This window comes from Notamacropus eugenii, chromosome 5 (genome assembly GCF_028372415.1).
Source record: "Notamacropus eugenii isolate mMacEug1 chromosome 5, mMacEug1.pri_v2, whole genome shotgun sequence".
In the NCBI taxonomy this organism is placed as follows: domain Eukaryota; kingdom Metazoa; phylum Chordata; class Mammalia; order Diprotodontia; family Macropodidae; genus Notamacropus; species Notamacropus eugenii.
This window is the reverse complement of record NC_092876.1, coordinates 188,233,278-188,254,936: the sequence shown is the minus strand read 5'-3', so window position 1 is coordinate 188,254,936 and position 21,659 is coordinate 188,233,278. Positions and strand designations below refer to the sequence as shown.

Below are 21,659 nucleotides of genomic sequence, written 5' to 3'. Positions count from 1 at the left end.
GGACAGCCAGAGAAAATGGGCAAGCCGCTTAACCTCTGTCTGCCTCAGTTTACTCATCTGTAAAATGACACAATAATAGCACCAACCTTCCAGGGTTGTTGTGAGGATCAATTGAGATAATTACTATAAAGTGCTTCGTACCTTGCCTGCACATAGTAAGTGTTAAATAGATATTATTATTACTAAATAGAGAATTTGTGTTTGATTTTAGAGATGATAGGGAGCCACTAGAGTTTATTGAGCAAGGGAATGACATAGTTGTACCTGTACTCTAGGAAAATCACTCTTGGTGGTGAATGGAGGATAGATTGGAGTGGAGAGAGATTTAAGGCAGGCAGACCCACCAGCAGGCTATTGCAATAATCCAGGTGTGTCCTGTCAGATTGGCTAACATGACAAAACAGAATAATTATGAATGCTGGAGAATTGGAACACTAATGCATTGTTGGTGGAGTTGTGAACTGATCTACCCATTTTGGAGAGCAATTTGGAACTATGCCAAAGAGCTATAAAAATGTGCATACCTTTTGACCCTGCAATACTACTTCTAGGACTATATCCCAAAGAGATCATACAAAATGGGAAAAGGACCCACATGTATAGAAATATTTATAGCAGCTTTTTTTGTGGTGGCAAAGAACTGGAAATTGAGGGGATGCTCATCAATTGGGGAATGGCTGAACAAGCTGTGGTATATGAATGTAATGGAATACTGTTGTGCTATAAGAAATGATGAGCAGGCTGACTTCAGAAAAACCTAAAAAGATGCATATGAACTGATACTGAGTGAGGGGAGCAGAACCAGGAAAACATTGTACACAGTTACAGCCACATTGTGTGATGACTAACTTTGATAGACTTGGCTCTTTTCAGCAATGCAAGATTCTAGATAACTCCAAAAGGTTCATGATGGAAAATGCCGTCCACATCCCGAGAAAGAATTATGGAGTCTGAATGCAGATGGAAGCAGACTATTTATTCTCTCATTTTTGTTTTGTTTCTTCTTTATTGTGTCTCGTTCCATTGGTTATAATTCTTCTTTGCAACATGACTAATGTGAAAATGTGTTTAATGTGAATGCAGATGTAGAGCCTATATCAGATTGCGTGTCATCTTGGGGAGGGAGGAAGGAAGGGAAGGGGAGAAAATTTGGAACTCAAAGCTTGTGGAACTGAATGTTGTAAACTAAAAATAAATAAATTTTTAAAAAATAATAATTCAGGTATATAGTGATAAGGACCTATAACAGAGGGGTGGTAGTGTCAGGGGAGAGAAGGGGGTATATGTGAAAGATGTTGCAAAGGTGAAATTGACAGGCCTTGGCAAAAGATTGGATATGGGGAATGTAGGGGGGAAAGGAAGGGAGGGGTAGAGATAATGAGATGTCCAGGATGATTTCTAGATGGTGAGCTTGAGGGACTGGGAGGGTAGTATTGCTGTCTACAGTAATCATAAAAGTAGGAGGGGAAGAGGTTTTAGGGGGAAAGATAATGAGTTCTGTTTTGGACATGTTTAGTTTAAGATGTCTACTGGTTCTTAGTAATAGTGTGGAGACAATGTGAAGTTAGCGTACATAGTTACTATTTGTGTCTCAGTTGGTTAATGTTAAAAAAAAATTCATTTGTGGTCTATATTGTAAATGCTTTAAAAGAAGTATCACCTGACCAAAAGTTGGAATTGTTTCATGTGATATGAATTGTGTTAAAAATGAAAATAAAGAAAAAATTTTAAAACTGCCAAAAAAATAAATAAAACATTACATTGCCTCTTGTGACATGTCTCGTGACATGTCTATATTAAATTCAACTCAGTAAGTATGTCTCAGTATTATGTCACAAGGCTTTCTGCTAGGGAGCCTGAGAAAAAGATTCTGCCTTTAAGGAGCTCTTACCCTAACAAAAAAAAAAAAAAAAAAAAAGATGCCTATTGGATATCCAGTTTGAGATGTCAGAAAGGAAGTTGGTGATGTGAGACTAGAGGTCAGCAGAGAGGTTAGGACAGGATAGATAGATATGGAAGTCATCAGTATGGAGATGGTAATTAAATCTGTGGGAGCTTATGAGATCATCAAGTGAAGAATTGTAGAAGGAGAAGAAAGGAGGACCCAGGACAGAATCCTAAGAGAAACCAGATCAGAATGAGGATCCAACAAAGACAGAAAAGGAGTTATCAGAAAGGTAGGAGGAGAACCAGGGGTCAGGTAGGTAGGAGAACAAAGAGAGTGGTGTCCCAAAAACTTAAGAGAAAAGAGGGGGGGGATCAACAAATGTCAAAGGCCACAGAGAGGGTGGGGAGAATGAGGACTGAGAAAAGGCCATGTAACCAGGCAACTAAGAACTCATTGGTAAGTTTGGAGAGAGCAATGTCAGTGGAAAAACAAGATCAGAAGCTGGATAATAAAGGGTTAAGAACAGAGTAAGAGGAGAGGAAGTAGAAGAACCTATTGTAAGTGGCCTTCTTGAGGAGTTTAGATACGAAGGACAGAAGAGATATGAAATGAGAGTTAGCAGGGATGGAAAGATGAAAAGAAGGCTTTATCAGGATAAAAAAACATGGGATGGGCCTGTTTGTAGGCAGTAGGGAATGAGCCATTTGACTGGAAGAGACTAAAAATAAGTGATGACAGAGGGGGCAGTCTTTTAGAGGTGACAGGATGAAATGAGGTCCTTGAACAAGTAGAAGTCAACTTTAATAAGGAATAAGGCTACTTTGTCATATGAAATAAGAGTGAAGGAGGAGATAGTGGCAGAAGGCACCTGAGTTGAGTGATAGTAGATAGGGAAGAGGGAGAAGAGGCTAATGGCCTAAGTTTTCTTTTTTTCTGTAAAATTTGAGGCAAGGATCTCAACTGAGACAAGAAAGGAAGCCATGAAAGAACTGAAGAGGGAAGAAAAGGTGTAGAAGAACCACAGGGGAGCGTGAGATAGCAAGTTGGTGAGGCAGGTGTAATAGAATTGCCTAGCAGCAATGAGAGTCCAGTTGATGTTGTGTAACATGAATCTGTAGTAGACTCGGAATGGTTTCATAATTTTCTCCACCTTCATTCAGCAACCCATGTGTAGGAAAGAAGGTGGTAAATTGGTGGGAGTCATTGAAAGCTGAGACTTGGCAGACAATGAGTAGAATTCAACTTAATAGAAAAAAACAAACATTAATTGTCTTATCATGTGGGATGCTTCAATGCCTTGAAAAGAGCCAGGAACTTGCAGTCTGGAGACTTGGGTTTTAATCTCACCATTAAATGCTCACTACTGGTATTTATCCTGTATATAGCTTGTTTATAAGGGTTTGCTTGTTGTCTTTTCCATTACGTTGTGAGCTCCTTAAGGGCAGGGATGCCTTTTGCTTCTTTTTGTATCTTCAGAGCTTAGCAAGTATCTGGCACGTTGTAGGTTCTTGATAAATACTTATTGACTGAGGTATAGGTAAATAATGCAGACAACAGACAAAGGGATACTGGAAAGCAGGTAGAGAGGGTGCTGGAGTTGGGGAACATCGTGAGGAGAGTAGACAAAATAGGCCTGTTTCTGGGCCAGATAAGGCAAAAAGTTCACCTATCAGTGCTGGTTGGAGTCAGAGTTTCTGGTGGTAGGTATGTAGGGCAGCCATGAGATGTGGTATGGAGGTTTGGTTCCCTGAAACGAGGCAAAAAGCTCCCCTTTGGAGGCATAGAGCAAAGTGCTTTGAGAAATAGATGAAAGGGGACAGAGTTGACTCACTCTGGGCAATCTTAATCTTTTTGCACTTAACAGAACTGAGGTAACCTAAATTGAGATAAGTTAGAAGGGTGTAATGGGTTGAAAAAATTATGATAATGGCACATGTCTTCACAAGTCCTGGGCCTTTTAAAAAGAACTCCTTCAAAGTATGTCATGTATTTTTAAAATATGTCATTTACCTGCCATCCCAGGAGGCCAGTTCCCTTTCTTTATCTTTTTCCAGTTATATTTGTCAGAATTTTCTGAGGTCCCAAAATAAAGGTCATTACCTCCTAGTGACTTTCACGTTAGCTGTATTTGGCCAACTTTCCAAAATAAAGTCTCCAGTACAGAGAATCATATTAGATTAGTTTTTCAAGCTATACTCATATTGACAAAGACTGTTTAAGTTTCATCCTATCGTCTACACCTGGTGATTTTATACCATGCAGCTGTTTGCAAATTAAATTGGTTGACCATGTTTGCATATTAACTTCTTATTTTGAGATAAGGCAGAAACAGAGGTGTACTTTTTTAGAATTATGAAACAGACATTTTTATTTGGTTCCTCTTCACCCCAAACTCCCATTTTGGTGCTCCTTTCTAACCCCGCCAGGCAACTGCTACATTTATGCTGTTCTCTCTTCATGGGTCTCCTTTGTCGCACGACAACCTAGAACAACTAGAGATCCTTCCTCATTCCACTTCTTAGAGCTTCCTCATGACGCTGAGATAGATGGATGGATGGATGGGTGGATGGATGGATGGATGGATGGATGGATGGATGGATGGATAGCTATAAATGTTATTGATGCAGCTATTAAAAATCAGCACTGTTGGCTGAGAATTTGATTGTCATTATACGTGTGTGCATATTTAGAGTCAGTGTTGTATCTGAAAGTGATCTTTAATCACAGTAACAAATGAAAGCATCTTTAAGACCACAAAGAAAATAGACGCTGCCTTTCTTGCCAACTGTGACCTTGTCCAATAAGAGAGAGACCTAGTGAGGTTGCTTAATTTAGGGCAAGTCATTTCTCCTCTCTGGACTTCATTTGCTTTCTCTATAAAATGAGGATTCTAGCTTTTATATTCTTTGGCTTAAGGATGGGCCCTTCAAAAGATTTCCAAGGATATTTAGACAAAGAGACACACGAGGGCACTCTAACCAACAACAATAGAAAGGAAAACATTCAAGGTTTTGAAACTTGGGCAAAACGATATCTTGTTTTGTTGATTTGTCCTTTGTTGATGATAGCAGTTAAAAGGCTTTGCCCAACTGGGAAGTTTCTCAACCCCTAATGCTTATCAGAATCTATTGATGGGTTTCTTTCAAGGCTCTGTTCTTTTCTAAGTGTTAGCTATCTTATCATGTAAATTAATCCTTGCTATACACAATCATGGGATCTTATGTCTTGTATTAAGTTTACCTAGGAGTAGGTTTACATTTCAATAGGGGAAATTTGTTAACTCCCTGATGGGTACTCTTAAATCTTTCCTGTCCAACTTGAGTATCACTGTCAAACTTTTAAAAACTGTTTCCAGCAACACCCAATACTGCCTTACTCCTTAAAAGTCAGCTCTGAATTATCCTAACTGCAGAATCACGATTTTTTTTGGAGTTGGAAGGGATCTCATAGCCATATTTGAAAGGAAATTCATACCTGACAAGTGGTTATTCAATCTCTGCTTGATGACTTTCAAGGAGTAGGAAACCACCACTAGCTAGAACAGTGGAAAAGGTTTGAAGTCAGGAGGATCTGAATTAAAATCCAACCTCAGATGCGTCCTAGCTGTGTAACTCTGACAAGTTACTTAACCTCTGTCTGTCTCAGTTTGTCTATAAAACGTGAACAATAATAGCACCGACTTCCTAGGGTTGTTGTAAGGGTAAAGTGAGATAATTCCTGTAAAGCACTCAGCACAGTGACTGACACGTAGTAGTTACTTACAAATGCTTATTTCCTTCCTGTTGAGTAGCCCATTCCACTTTTGTACAGTTCTGATTGTTAAAATGTTTTTCCTGACATTCAGCCTAAATCTGCCTCTTTACAAGTTCTACCTAGTGATCCTGGTTTTGCCTTCTGAAGAAAACAAAGTACAATCTTTTCCCATAGCTCTTCAAATACCCAAACATAGCTATCATGTCTCCACTGAGTCTTCTCCTCTAGATTTGAACATTGCCCTTCACTCAGTTCTCATTTAATATTATATCAACATATATGTATATATATCAATTATACCAATATATTATATCAAAGTACTTCATCATCCTGACTATCCCTCCTCTGGATGCCATATGGTTTATGAATGTCCTTCCTATACTGCAATACACAGTTGTTGTTCAATCATTTCAGCTGTGTCTGGCTCTTCATGACCCCTTTTGGGGTTTTCTTGGCAAAGTTATTTGAGTATTTGCCATTTTCTTCTCTGGCTCACTTTACAAATGAGGAAACTGAGGCAAACAAGGTTACATGACTTGTCCAGGACCACACAGCTAGTAAGAGTCTGAGTGCAGATTTGAACTTAGGAAGATGAGTCTTCCTGACTCCAGGCCCCGAACTCTATCCCCTGTGCCACCCAGCTGCCGCTCTTTGATGCACAGACCTGAATATAATTCTCCAGAGGCAGTCTGGTTAGGGCAGAGCACAACATTTTATTTCTGGAAGGTTAATATGATTAGTTAATGATTATTGCAGTGATAACATAATGATAATTATAGTTGATAATATAATTGATAATGTAGTTAATATTGCACTATTAATGTAATCCAAAATCAAATTAGATTATTTTTTTAGCTGTCACATCACATTGCTAGCTCATATTGAGTTTGCAGTTTGTTTAAATCCCCAGGTTGTGGTCAGGCAAACTCCTACCTGACCATCCCCCTTCATCCTGAACATGCAAAGTGGAATTTTTGAGCCCAGGTGGAATACTTTACATTTATCAGATTTCATCTTGTTAGTTTCAGCCCCGTGCTCTAGCCAAGCAAGATCCTTTTGGATCCTGACTCTGTTATTCAGCATATTAGCTTTCCCTTTAGGCTCTTTGACATCCATAAATTTGACAAATGATTTACCTAGGCCTTTATCCAAGATAAAAATGTTCAGCAGTAGAAAGACAAGCACAGAATACCAAAACCTTCTACTGGGTTCCTCTGCCAAGTTGACATTGCATCATTAAAAGTACTATTTTGGAGGTTGGAACCAAGATGATGGGGTAATGCTGAGCTCTCTCAACATTCCCCTCCAAACAACATTTTAAAAAATGTGTCAAATTGAATTCCTGCCCACAACAGTATAGAAGAACAGAAAGAAATGTCTATAGCATGGGGTGAGGGCTGGCCTGGAGCAGCAGGGGAAGGGACACCGATTGTGGACCTTGCAGACTGTGGTAACAGCTGCAGGTGTGGCACCAGAAATACTCAGCACCCAGAGACAGTGAGATTGCAGGGGACCCCTGTGCTAGCACTGGAAGTAAGATCTGGTGCTATTGGCAATGTCAATGCTTATAACCCAGTTCCAGGCCACAGTTCCAAGGCAGAGAGGAATTGTGGTCATGAGGAAGCAGAGGACCTACCTGGGTAAGGAATGGAGCACAGACCAAGACAGAAGTAACCATACTTCTCTACTATTTCACAATATCTTGAAAGCACTTACAGGCCAAGAGAACTCACTGTTAAAAAAGCAGGACATAAAAAAATCTGAAACTCAGGACAGTCAGTACCCTCTTGCTGCCAGAGGTAAACAGAGACCAAATCTAATGTAAAGTTCAAAGTCAAGAAGTAGGCTGGAAAAATGAACAAATGACAAAAAAAAAAAAAAAAAAAAAAAAGAACCTGACCATAAAAAGCTATTATGGTGACAGGAAAACTCAAATCACAAATTCAGAAGACAACCTGAAAATATTTACAAGTAAAACCTTGAAGAAAAAAAAAGAATATTAGAAACAAGTCCAAAAGAATTCCTAGAAGATCTAAAGAAAGAGATAAGAAAAGTGCAAAAAAATCTATTTAAAGAATCAAGTAAGAGTGCTAGAGGGAAAATTGGGAAAAGATTTGAGATATGTAAAAAAAATTATAAAAAGAAAATTAGTTGTTATCCTTCATTCTCGAAGAGGACCAAAATGATATTACCATGATAAAGTGAAGTTTCAGTGTGTCTGACTGTGGCTGATCAGAGCAATATGAGGTCAGAATGCTGTATCACAGGTTGGGCACAGATAGTCTGTGTGAATATTTGAGGTGGATACTCCAAATTTGCACATCCTACATTTACTTTATGCTGTCTCAGTTCTGCTTTGTTCATAGAGCACAGCACCCTTTCTGATGTGGGCAAGCCATATGCTAAGCGGTCCTGTGCCAGTGTCTTCCATGCTGCACAGTCAAATCCGAAGTTCTTGAGAGAGACCTTGAGAGTGTCCTTATATCGCTACTGCTGACCACCATGTGATTGCCTGTCCCATGTGAGTTCTCCTTAAAATAGTCTTTTTGGCAAGCGTACATTTTGCATTTGAACAATGTGACCAGCCCATTGGAGTTGCACTCTCTGAAGCACAGTTTGAATGCTTAGCAGTTCAGCTCAAGCAAGGACTTCAGTGTCTGGTACCTTATCCTGCCAGGTGATCCTCAGAATCTTCCTAAGACAGTTCAAATGGAAACAATTCAGTTTCCTGGCATGGTGCTGGTAGAGTGTCCATGTTTCACAGGCACACAACAACGAGGTCAGCACAGCAGCTCTGTAGACCTTCAGTTTGGTAGTCACTCTAATACCCCTTCTCTCCCAAACTTTTCTTTAGAGCCTCCCAAATACTGAGATAGCTCTGGTAATGCATGCATCAATCTCATGGTCAGTGTGTACATCCCTGGAAAGTACACCAAGGCAAGTGAACTTATCCACAGCATTCAAAACTTCTCCATTTGTTGTAACTGATGGTTCCATGCCTGGATGGTGTGGTGGGGGCTGATGTAGCACCTGTGTTTTCTTGGTGTTAATTATTAGGCCAAAATTAGCACAAGCAGCAGAGAATTGATCCATACTTTGGTGCATCTCAGTTTCAGAGGCTTCACTGAGTGCACAATCATCTGCAAACAGAAAAGCATGCACCAACACTCCTTCCACTTTGGTCTTGGCTTGTAACCTTTTCAAATTGAAGAATTTACCATCAGGATGGTAGTTGACCTTGATGCCGTGTTCATCCTCATTGAAAGCATTTGACAATATGGCTGAAAACATCATGCTAAAAAGCATGGGAGCAAGCACACAACCCTCTTTCACTCCATTGGTGACTGGGAAGACACAAGAGCATCATCCGCTATCCAGAACCCAGATGAATATGCCATCATGAAACTGACATACAATACTGATGAACTTCTCCATTAAAAACCAGAACTGGCCAAATAATAAGGCAAAAATAGTCACTAAAGAAAATAATTCCTTAAAAATTAGAACTGTTCAAGTGAAAACTGACTCCATGAGACATCAAGAAACAATAAAACAAAGTAAAAAAAATAGAAGAAAACATTAAATATATCATTAGAAAAACAATTGATCTGATAAATAGATCAAGGAGAGATCATTTAAGATTTATTGGACTACCTGAAAACAGTGCTACAAAAAAGCCTACACATCATATTTCAAGAAATTATAAAGAAAAACTTTCCAGAAATCTTAGAACCAAAAGGCAAAATAGAAAGAATCCACCTATCACCTGCTGAAAGAGATCCCAAAATGAAAACTCTCAAGAATATTATAGTTAAATTCCAGAGATCCCAAGTCAAAGTGAAAATACCAAAAGCAATGAGAAAGAAATCATCAGCTACCACGGAGCCACAGTCAGGCTTGCACAAGATTTAGCAGCTAGTCTTATAAAGGAGCAGAAGGCTTGAAATATCATATTCAGAGGCAAAGGACCTAGGATTACAATCTTCTCTACACCCTCATCCCCACCCCTATCTTAGTTAGCATGCTGCTGGTATTGCAGACACTATGCTTGAATGATCTCCTCTCTTCAGAGGAAGGCCATATAGTCCATATCATATGTTATTATGATACCCACAAACCAAGTGATACATTTAGACAATCCATGTGATCATTCTTATTTTACGTAAATCAACCCCCAAAGCTCATTGGTATGTGACTTTTTTCTAATTGGTGGGGATTAATGTCTCATACGAGGGAGAGGAGAGCTCTGGTCTTTTCAGTCTCTGTACCTTCTTTTCAGGTCTCTTGAGGTTCTTCAGAATCTCTTTAGGCTTTGCAATTGCTTTGAGCTCTTCTGACTTCCAGCCTCAAGAGAGAAGGTGGACGATGCCAGCCCCACTTCAGGTTGTTGAAGAGAGAAAAGACTCTGGGAAAGAACCAACATGAAAGGAGCTAGGAGTCTTCATTATGTCCCTGTCCCTAGCTTGCTACACTAGAGATTTTAGGGAGTTTCTACTTGGGTGAGAGCTGGGGCATTCTCTCTTGGTTGAGTTATTACCTCTTTCCCAATGGGAGTATGTAATAAAGGCTTTCTCTGATTTCTGTTTTGCTATTGACTTGGATAAATGGGTATCTTTGCTACTTCCTCTGTGTTCATTGTAGAATTGATTTGTGGTGAAAAGGTGAGAACACAGTTAAGCCTTGGATATAATGCTTGTGATATAGACCTTTCACCATTAATGAACAGCAATCCAAAGTTTAGCTTAAACCTAGAAACTACTTCTCCTGAACTAATAATATTTAAGGGGCTAGGTAAATGTAATTCTAGCCCAGGGCCCTGGAAGAGAGCAGAGTGGCTAATCTTGTGGACTCAACCAACTGCTTCCCCTCCTGGAGGAAATAAAATCTTTCTTTGGAGAATGCATAGATGGAGAGCAGGGTAACAAAGTCTATTTTGTATCCCCTAGAGCCACACAATACCATCCCTTTGCTATATGTAGAGGACAGACTTCGTACAAAAGCAGTTTTCTCTCTCCACTATTCTTTTGAAATTTACAGCCCTTCTCAGTGACTTTGCACGAGGCACTCCCTGTGCCTCCTTACCTCCCCTTCACAGAGTCCCTCTCTCTTCCTTGAAGTAGTAGTTGAGCAGTATCCTCTGTCTGCAGCCTTTCCTTATCTGGCACACACACAGACACAGACACAGACACAGACACAGACACAGACACAGACACAGACACAGACACACACACACACACACACACACAGACACACACACACACACACACACACACACACACACACACACACACACACACACACACACACACACACACACACACACACCCGGTAGAACTCTTCCTCCCTCCCAAAGCACTTTACCTTTAACTATTTGGTATATATTTCTGTGTATTAACTTTATATTTGTACTGTATTTTAGGGGTATCTCCTGCCTCCCCTATTAGAATATATGCTCTTTGTGCGTGGGGAGCTTCATTCTTTGTACTTCTATCCCTAATAACTAGCACAATAGCTGACTGAGTATGCACTTAGTGAAGGGTGTTGATTGATTAGATTTGAAAGGGAGTAGACTAATGCATTCTCACCAGCCTTTGTTATGTGCATTCTCACATTTTAAAAGCTGGTCTGGAAAGCTAGATTACATTCTCAGACACCATCTTCTTAACCTGCTCTTCCCTTCCCAAATGAATGTTTCTCTTTCCTGTATCACTTGTCAATGGACAACAGTGACAAAAACAAAAACCTTTGCCCATGGTATTTAATTTTTTCCCTAAGACTTTGCCATCTTTGGCAATATTTTCTAGGTTCCTTTTGGCAGTATCACTTATGCCCACACATACTGCCAGAAGTGGGTAGCAGTCATCTGTTTTGACAAGTCTTGAGAAGTTGCATGTTATGTCTTGGATTCATGTCTCAGGAAGACAACAGACATCTCTATTGTTGTTATCAGGCTGATAAATAGCTGTCTTGGTTACCCCTGAGTCACCAAACAGCACTATCTACCATCTGCTTTCCCTGTTCCTACAGGTTACAGTGGCTACAGTGTTGGGAAAAATCAGGTATTTGCTGATCTGTTTCACAACAAATTCATGTTATCTAGCTTCATCTGTATTCAATACTATTCAATAATTTCTATTTTTTCACTTATCATAGGTTTCGTAGTGTACTCTCAGAATGGTTAACTCAAATCTTCTCCACCATCCCCAACTCTCCCATCTTTCCTTTATCTCCACTCTCTCAGGTGATCACTTCATATTGTATTTTTAAAAATCAAGGCCATCAGGAATAAGCTCTCTTGTTTTTCATCTTCTACACCTTAGCATAGTATCTCTTCACCTATGCTTCTCTTTTTCTTCCTATTTCAGACAAAGAAAGGGTACCACCTCTATTTGTTCCCCATTCCCTATAACATCTTCCAGGACCCTGCTCCTTCAGTTATCTAATCTCTTTCTAATATCATCCATCTTCTAGCCTTCACTTAAAACTGCTACCACATCTTCTATTGTCCTGTTGACCTTCATTTCATACCCAGACTTTTCAAAGGAGTGGAAGGCCTGGGAAGAAATTTTCAGGTAGACAAGCTCTTCAGCATACCTCAGACCTCCTACTCTGACTATGATTAGGATGACACAGGGCCCAAGTTAGAATATTTGAGTAAAGCATATTGATCTTTTTAGGTTTTTTATTTTTATATTTAGCCCACATTATATTTTATATTTAGCCTGTATTGATGGACTAAAAATGAGTTTCCTCAGGAAAAGTGAATTTTAAGAATAAAATTTAAAAGAATGAAGGGTTTTATTGCCAGTGAGGTCAGAAAGACCTCATATAAGGACAGGCTTCTAAACTAGTTAAGAGACCTATACATTCTTTGAATTAGAAAAAATCTCAAGGATCAGATCCCAACCTAAATCCTGAATCAAATCTAGTAATAAATCAAGCCTAATAATCATATTATCCGAGATCTGCTTAAATACCTCAATTGACATTGAGTTTACTACTTTCCAAGGTAGCCCATTCTATTTGGGATAGTAAAAATTCTAAGTAACATTTTCATGATACTAACTCAAATTATGCCTCTTTCTAATCTCTGTACTTTGGTTCTAAGTTTCCCCTCCTGGATCAAGTAAAATAGCTTGAGCCTAATTTAATTCTTCTCTCCTATAGATCAAACATCTCTGGTTTCTCCAACTAATTTTCCTTTGGAATGGTTTCCAGTCTCCTCACCATTCTGATTAATTTCCCCTGAATGCACTCCAGCTTACTAATACCATGGAGCAAAAAAAAAAAAAACAAAAAAAAACCCCAGCCTATTATGCTATATCATTTTGCAAAACTTTAGATTTAGTCTGACTATGGCAGAGCACATGGATCCATCCCTTCCCTTGTATTGGAAGCTAGATACTTCTGTTAATACACCTGACAATGTCATTAACTCTTTTGGCTGTCACCACACATTAGTGGTTCGTAATGAACTTATTTATGGTTCACTAAAACTATGGTTATTTTTTTTAACGCAGTAACTGCTTTCTAGACATTTCTCCCCAAACTTGTGTTTGTGTAGTTGATTTTTTACAACCAAAGTACAGAAGTTAATAATAACCCACCCTTGCTCAATTTCATCTTTGGCCACATTCTACTGTGTTGAGATCGTGTAAGGAGATGTTTCTGTTGCCTTGCACTACTGAAGTAGTTGTTAAATAATAATGGGAGAATAGGTGAATTTGCTTGTGTGCCATCTACCTTAGTCTTAAGTTTGTAGAATTACAATTTAGAGCTAGAAGAGATTGCAAAAGTCATCTAAGTTCAGTGCCTTCCTTTTGTTGTTCAGTTGTGTCTAACTCTTTATGACCCCATTTGGGGTTTTCTTGGCAAAGATACTAGGCTGGTTTGCCATTTCCTTCTCCGTTTCCTCTTTACAGATGAGGAAACTGAGGCAAACAGGGTTAAGTGACTTGCCCAGGGTCACACAGCTAGTGTCTGGGGCTGGATTTGAACTCAGGAAGATGAGTCTTCCTAATTCCAAACTCAGTGCTTTTTCCATTGTGCACCCAGCTGTTCCATGCTTGCTTTTTTTTCTTTTTCTTTTTTTAAACAAAGGAGTAAGATAAAACTAAGGAGGTCACATGTGATGTAGGATCACACAGGTAGAAGGTAACAGAGTGGGACTTGAACCCAAGTTCTCTGACTCTAAACCCAGAAACACCTAGTTCAATACCCTTCTCTTCATCATTTCACAGATGAGGAAACTGAGACGCAGAGAAGTGATTTGCTGAAGCTCACATAAATAGTAAAAGGTAGGATAGTGATTCAAATACAGGTCCTTGAATTCCAAATACAGAGCTCTTTCCATTATACCATGCTTTTTTTCACTAACTTAAAAGTTCTTAAGCTGAGGGGCAGCTGGGTGGTGCAGTGAGTAGAGCACTAGCCTTGGTCAGGAGGACCTGAGTTCAAATGTGCCCTCAGCCACTTGACACACTTGCTAACTGTGCGAGCCTGGGCAAGTCACCCAACCCCAATTGCCTTGTTTTCTCCCCCCAAAATTCTCAAGATTAAAATTAATATTTTGCTATTGTTTATAAAAATTGATTGTAAAAAAAAAAAACCAGTTATATTTGAAAAGAAAAGAAAACCAAGAAGCCCTGTCTATGGTGGTTGGTGCAGAGGCTAGTGTGCTGGACTTGGAATCAAAAAGACTCATCTTCCTGAGTTCAAATCTGGTCTCTGACCCTTACTGGTTGCCCTGGGCAAGTCACTTAACCCTGTTTGCCTCAGTTTCCTCATATGCAAAATGAGCTGAAGGAAATAGTCAACCACTCCAGTATCTTTGTCCAAGAATCAGACATGACTGAAATGACTGAACAGCAGCACAACCGGTAGACTGAGGCTCTACAGGCCCTTACCACCTAGTGACTGATAGTCCTGAAGGTAACGTCGTAAGAGAATGATTTGTTGTTATTTTTTTGTTTGGAAGCATATTGTCATACAAAAGCCATTCGAGTATAAGAAAGACCCCTTTTATATAATTATAGTCATATTGCTGTGTTCTGTAGGAAAACCCTCAACCCTCCAAAATGATAGTAAATGTGAGATGCTGAGATGTGTGACAATGGAAAATAAACCCTGTAAAAGCCATCTCTTTCTCTCCTCCTTTTTTCTCCTTTATTTTTCTGGCCCTAGCATTATGAAAGGGACAAGAGGGAAGAAAAAAAGGCAGATTGTCTTATTAAAATTAGAAAAATGTCATGGGAACATTCCCAGAATATTCTTCAGTCTGTCATTAACAACTTGAGGATTTTTTCTTTTCTTGCTGTTTTGATCAAAAAGAGCACCTTCCTGAGTGAGTAAGGAAATTGAGCTTCTTGAAAATATGTCCAAATTCAGGAACTGGAGTGCCCCAAAAGGGCTCAAGGGGATTTTCTGCCTCTTTTTAGAAACTGCTTTGGGTTATACATTTGAACCTCCTTAGGGGATTATTAAAGTTTTTCAGATTCTCAGAAAGACTGTTTCCTTCAGGTATATCTGCAAGCAGACCAACTTTCTGGAATTTGTAGACATTGACTTCCTAGAGTTCTGGCTGGGAAAGGTTTGTGTTAGACATACCATCAGCAAAACACCTGTTTTGTTACCAAGAAAAGGAAACATATATTTACAAATTAATCCTATGAGAGTCAAACCTTAAGGCAGCATGGAAGAGATATTGTTATACTCAGCCCTGAAAATGCTTTTAACAAATGAGCATACTGGTATGTTTAGAGGAAGGAATTTTAAAATTTTCCTTTTCAAATATAAGTCCTGTTACCTAGGAAAAGGATTCATCAAAAGGTCTTTGAAAAAGGTTTAAACTTGATTCTTTCAAAAAGCAAACACTCAGTGATTCCAGCTGCTTACCTTGGTTAATTTGATTAAGTGCTATCATGCTGAGGTCACAGATTCAGTCCCTGCATATGCCCATTAGCTTTGGATAGGAAAAATACTGTGTTTCATATCATGAAAGACTTCTGGCTTCGGCAAAAGTTGCTGGAAATGGAGAAACACTTGACCTGAAAATGAAGAAGGACAATGTGAAGGTCATTTGTAGGTCTTTGGACTTGTGAAGATGGGAAATTGAAATTGGGAAAGAGAAATTTGGGAAAACCTGAAGAATAGATGAAAGAGAGTAACTTTAATTGGAGAATTCATTCCCCCCAAAAGAAAAAGATCAGAGAGAAGGACCTGAGGAAGAAGACCCAGGGCAAAAGAAAATGGGGTTGATATGGCAAGGGAAGTAAGATGTCCTATCCTGGCAATAGATATTCTCCATCTTCTTGATCCTTCCTGTGTGGATGATTAGGTCAAACCTTTTTGAATGATTAAGGAGGGGCCATTTGGAAAGATATCTTTTTAGCCAAAAAAAAAAAGGCTAAAAAGGTCATTCTGAATTTTAGGGGAAACAGAGAATTTGATTAAAAGGAGCTCTTTGATAACTTTGTATTTTTAAACAACATTTATTCATATATAATTGACATTTAACTATAAAATTTTAAAGGGAATATCATTGAATTTTAGTTTCTTTAGCTTGTTTATTGAATAAAAATGATGTCCTTTGTAATTGAGTTTTCAATAAATGTTCATCTTTAAACAAATAAAGAAAATTCTCTGGGTAAACACTCTAATGAAACATTCTCTGTATTCCTATGGCTAGGAACTGGATTTTTGATTTCACTGATAATGCACAACTTCCTCTACCAGTATAAGTCAGCACTTTCTCTACAACCTGAAGTCTTAGACAGTTGCCTAGATCACTGAGAGGTTAAATGATGGGCCTAGCGTCACATAGCATGGGCTAGAGGAGACACAATTCCAGATCCTCTCTACTCCAAGGTCAGCTCTATTTCTGCACCATGGCTGCCTTTATCGTGGACCTTTGAGGATTGCCTAAATATCTCAGTAACCTTAAAAATAATATTTTAAATTGAAGAAAACCTCTAAGAATATGGAAGTTGTAGTGGAATGTATAAATAAGGAATTTTAAAAGTAAAAAAAAAAACTTGATAATTTTATTTAAAATAGCTATTATTCTCACTTTTTAAAGAGGCCAAGTCTCCTGAGGGTCTCGGTACATCTATATCCGCCTCAATGAGATCACAGATCCTTCAAAATATCCCCCAACCAATCCCAAATGGTACCCTGGTGTCCTGAAAGAGTTAATTTATTTTTCCCAGTACTTCATTTACTATGAGGGAGTAAATGCCTTAGGCTCTGGGGAGAATAAAGTCCATTAAAATACCAGTTCCATATTATACGTTAAGATCCTCTGCTTAAATATACTAAACATACAGTTGATTTTCCCCAGTGGACTAATAGACTACGAGTTACAAAAATATAAAATTAAGAAGAAATATTGCCAAAATATGAACCTGGAATTCATTAATATGGATTGTCATTTCTCTATAAAAATACATCTGTTTGCGTGTTGCAGAAATTTTAGGTACTCCACAGACTAATAAAATTATTTTATAACTAGGTTGAAACTCCACTTACGGAATCTTGGTTTCTACCCCATCATGCTTAGCATTAAATTACCTAGGTTTGAACATCATTATGGCACTTGCCCATATAAAACAAGAATGTCTTTTTACTGAAGGAGAAAATATAGGATCCAAGAGGGAGACCCAAGCGTCATTCACATACCAGAAAAAAGGTCTTCAAAAAGTGTCAGTTATTTCCCCTATAAGTAGAGTGAAAATGCCTCTAATAAAAACCAGATATCCCCATACCTTTACAGGAAGGCACTTTTACTAAGAGACAGTGTATCTTGATGGAAGGTGTTGTAATTAAAAGGCAAAAAGATCTCAGTTCAAGGTTCATATCCAAAACTGACTAGCTGTGTGATCATGGGTGCATGGGTAAGTCAATTAACTCCTCCAAGATCCAAGTTCCTTTTTCGTAAGTTGAGGATAATGTGATTTATGGTGAGGTTCAAATGAGATAATGTGTATAAAGCATTTTGTGAGCAATATGTAAATGTTAGCTATTTACAGAGAGCTCAAGGGCTAACAGTATGTTTAGAAAGAATTCAGATGTTTTGCCAGAGTGCATGTGTTTTAATTCATCCTCCTTCCCTTTGCTTATACCTAATGGACAAATTGTGTTTTCCCACAAGATATGGTTAAAATATGCTTCAATAATTGGTTAAATTTAGACTCTAATCCCTCCAAACAATGCAGATCAGATGCCATCTGTGTTGTCCATCCTTATGACTCTTGTCTATTTCCTCCTGCAAAATCTCCACTGGCCACCCACCCAATGTTCTGAAGGCCTTTCTCTAGCTTTCTTGATATGTTCTATATACCCGTGAGTGAGATAGATTGATTATTCTTCAGTCTTGAGATATGATTAACTTCTTTTTTTCCTGATCACATAGCTCTTCAGTGATAGTTTTTATGACTCCTCCTGAGGAATTCTTAATTTGTAATGTGCCCTCCACATGTTCACCATATGTTACTCCATTGCCCTATAAATAATACACACCTTTACTTCTTTAGATTTTGTTATTTCATGACAGAGAGGGTTATGCCATCAACAGAACAATATTGGTGTTAGACAGTTGGGCCTTTATTGGAGAAGGAAACATAGGGTCATTAAAAGCACCAACCAATTTCCCTAAGGGTTGGCCATCTGCCTGTATGTCATACTTTGGCCAAAAGACATTCTTCATCCACTTGGTTATTCCTGTGACTTCAAGCCAAACTTTTAAAAGTGATTACAGATTTCATTTATTAGATTCTTCAACAATAATAGTATCTAACATTTATATAACTTTATATATATATGTTATTTTATCCTCACAACTGTAAGAGAAAGGTACTATTATCATCCCCATTTTACAAATGAAGCAGATAGAGGTTAAGTGACTTGCCCAGGATCATACAGCTATTAAATGTCGGAGATGGGACTTGAACTCAGGTCTTCCAGTTCAAAGTTAGTGCTTTATCTACTATTCTATAACATTATTGGATTTGATACAATCAGCATAAGGTCATCTGTAAGCATAAGGATCCAAAAGGACTTCACCATCACATGGAATCCCTTTTCAGTTTGGATTCTGTGTTGGATGTCTTCCATGACAGTGGGTAGACTTTTGGTTTACATGTCTCCTTGTTTCGCATGACTAGGGAGAGGAAGAGAATAAGCATTTACATAGCGCCTACTATGTGCTAGGCATTGTGCTAAGCACTTTTAATTTATTTTTATTTTTTAAAATTATTTTATTTGTTTTCAGTTTTCTACAATCACTTCCATATATCTTAGATCTTTCCCCCTCCCTCCCCACTCCCTCCCTGAGACAGCATGCAATCTTATATAGGTTCTACACATACATTCTTATTAAATACCTTTTCACCTTAGTCATGTTGCATAGAAGAATTAAAATGAATGAGAGAAACCATAAAACAAAACAAAACAAAACAAAACAAAACGTAACACAAGAGAAAATGGTCTGCTTCATTCTGTGATCCAATTCCATAGTACTTTCTCTGGATGTGGAAGGCCTTTTGCCTCTAGAGTCCATTGGGAATTTTTTAGGTCCTTGCATTGTTGTGAAGGACTAAGTCTACCAGAAAAATTCCTCACACACTCTGTTAGTTGCTGTGTACAAAGTTCTCCTGGTCCTTTCACTCAGCATCAGTTCACATAAGTCCTTCCAGCCCTCTCTGAAGTCTTCCTGTTCATCATTTCTTATAGCACAATAGTAGTTTATTGCATTCATATACCACAACTTGTTCAGTCATTCCCCAGTTGATGGGTATCCCCTTGATTTCCAATTGTTGGCCACCAAAAAGAGAGCTGCTATTAATATTTTTGTACATGTGGGACTCTTTCCCATTTTTATGATCTCTTTGGGATACAGTCCTACAAGCAATATTGCTGGGTCAAAGGCTTTGCACATTTTTGTAGCCCTTTGGGCATAATTCCAAGTTGCTCTCTAGAATGGTTGGATCAGCTCACAACTCCACCAACAAAGCATTAGTGTTCCAGTTTTTCCACATCTTCTCCAATATTTATCATTTCCCTGTTTTGTCATGCTGAACAATTTGATAGGTGTGATGTGGTACCTGAGAGGGTCTTTAAGCAAAGTTATGTCTATTGATTTCTTTTAAGAAATCTCTCATGGTTTTTGGCTTTCAGAGCGGGATCATGGCAATGGGCAAGAATATGTGTCTCACCAAAGGCGGCAAAAAAGGAGCCAAGAAGAAAGTGGTTGATCCATTTTCGATGAAGGATTGGTATGATGTAAAAGCACCAGTTATTTTCAACATTTGTAATATTGGCAAGACACAGGTTACAAGGACTCAAGAAACAAAAATTGCCTCTGATGGTCTCAAGGGTCCAGTTTTTGAAGTGAACTTTGCTGATCTGCAGAATGATGAGGTTGCTTTTCATGAGTTTAAGTTAATTACTGAAGATGTTCAGGGTAAAAATTGTTTGACTAATTTCCAAGGAATGAACCTTACCCAGGACAAGATGTGCTCCTTGGTCAAAAAGTGGCAGACCATGACTGAAGCCCATGTAGATGTCAAAACTAGTAATGGGCACTTGCTCCACTTCTTTTGTGTTGGTTTTACCAAAAAGCGCAACAACCAGATTCATAAGACCTCTTATGCCCAGCACCAACAGGTCCATCAAATTCTTAAGAAAATGATGGAAATCATGACCCAAGAGGTGCAGACAAATGACTTGAAAAAAACTGTCAATTAACTAATTCCAGACAGCACTGGAAAAAACATAGAAAAGGCTTGCCAGTCCATTTACCCTCTCCATTGATGTATTTGTCCGAAAAGTCAAGATGCTCAAGAAGCTCAAATTTGAATTGGGAAAGCTAATGGAACTCCATGGTGAAGGTGGTGGCTCTGGAAAACCTTCAGGAGATGAAACGGACACAAAGGTAGAAAGGGCTGATGGCTATGAACTACCAGTTCAAGAGTCTGTCTAAAATAAGAACTTTTAAAGATTGAAAAATAAAAATTTATCATTGTGATGGTTTTGGGTTTTTTTTTTAAGGTTTATAAGTCAAATGGCAGTAATCTTTGCTGCTTAGAAAACCTCATAAATGTGACAAATAAATGGCTTGATATTACCCAATGAAATTGTATAATTGCTCTGTTAATAAACTTGTTATAAAACCAAAAAAAAAAAAAATCTCTCATGGAGATACCTTATTGTAAGAAATTCATTAAGATAGAGTTTCGTTCTATTTCATCAAATGCTTTTCAAAAAATAATTACAAGAAAGCTTTGAAATAACGTTGAATACACTCTATACCTAAAAAGAAAAATAAGCTGTTCTAAAAAGCAGATTCACAGCTTCATATACAATCTTTATCTGTGCTCCTTAGGTTGTGGAAGTGATTGTCTTATTTAATATTGATTAAGTTCAGAATAAAAGGAAGAAAGAGAAAAAACAATCAACAAATAGTAAACACAATGGGATGTTATATTTTCTATGTCTTTTGACTGTGATGATGTGCAAGGTGCTGTAGAATATCATTTACAAAATTCTACCTGTTCTCTTTTCAAAATATAGTTAAGTTTCTTGCCAAACTTTGTTTTTTTCTTCCATAGCTTCTTATTGTGTTATAAGTTTATACTGCTCATAGCCCTTAATCATCTTTTCCCTTAAGATTTAACAAATGAATTTTATATAGTTCTCTTCTTGGCAAAGAAATCAAAAATTTGCTGGCTGAGGCAGAGATCTTTTGATCTTCTTGTAGTGATTGATTTACATTTGTTAAACTTCCTTAAGAAGTGATAAGAGTCTGGACTGACATCTGTTCTTTTATCCATTTCCCATTTTTCCACCATGAACACCTTTTAAAAACAGATCAGACTGTTGTTTCAATTGTATGTTATATCTTATCATTTTTATTCCTTCTAGTTTGGTATTTGCTCTAACAAATCAATTAGCGCACCTCTGTACAGATGAGTAACTCTCTGGAAATGACTTCCTCACCAGTAAAAAGTTATTTCATATGTGT

At 38.2% G+C, this 21,659-nt stretch overlaps 1 pseudogene; it reads left to right on the top strand.

Annotated features, from left to right (window-relative positions):
• Nucleotides 1-2,087: 2,087 nt before the first annotated feature.
• LOC140505582 (small ribosomal subunit protein eS1-like) lies at nt 2,088-20,701 on the top strand (annotated as a pseudogene).
• The last annotated feature ends 958 nt before the right edge of the window (nt 20,702-21,659 follow it).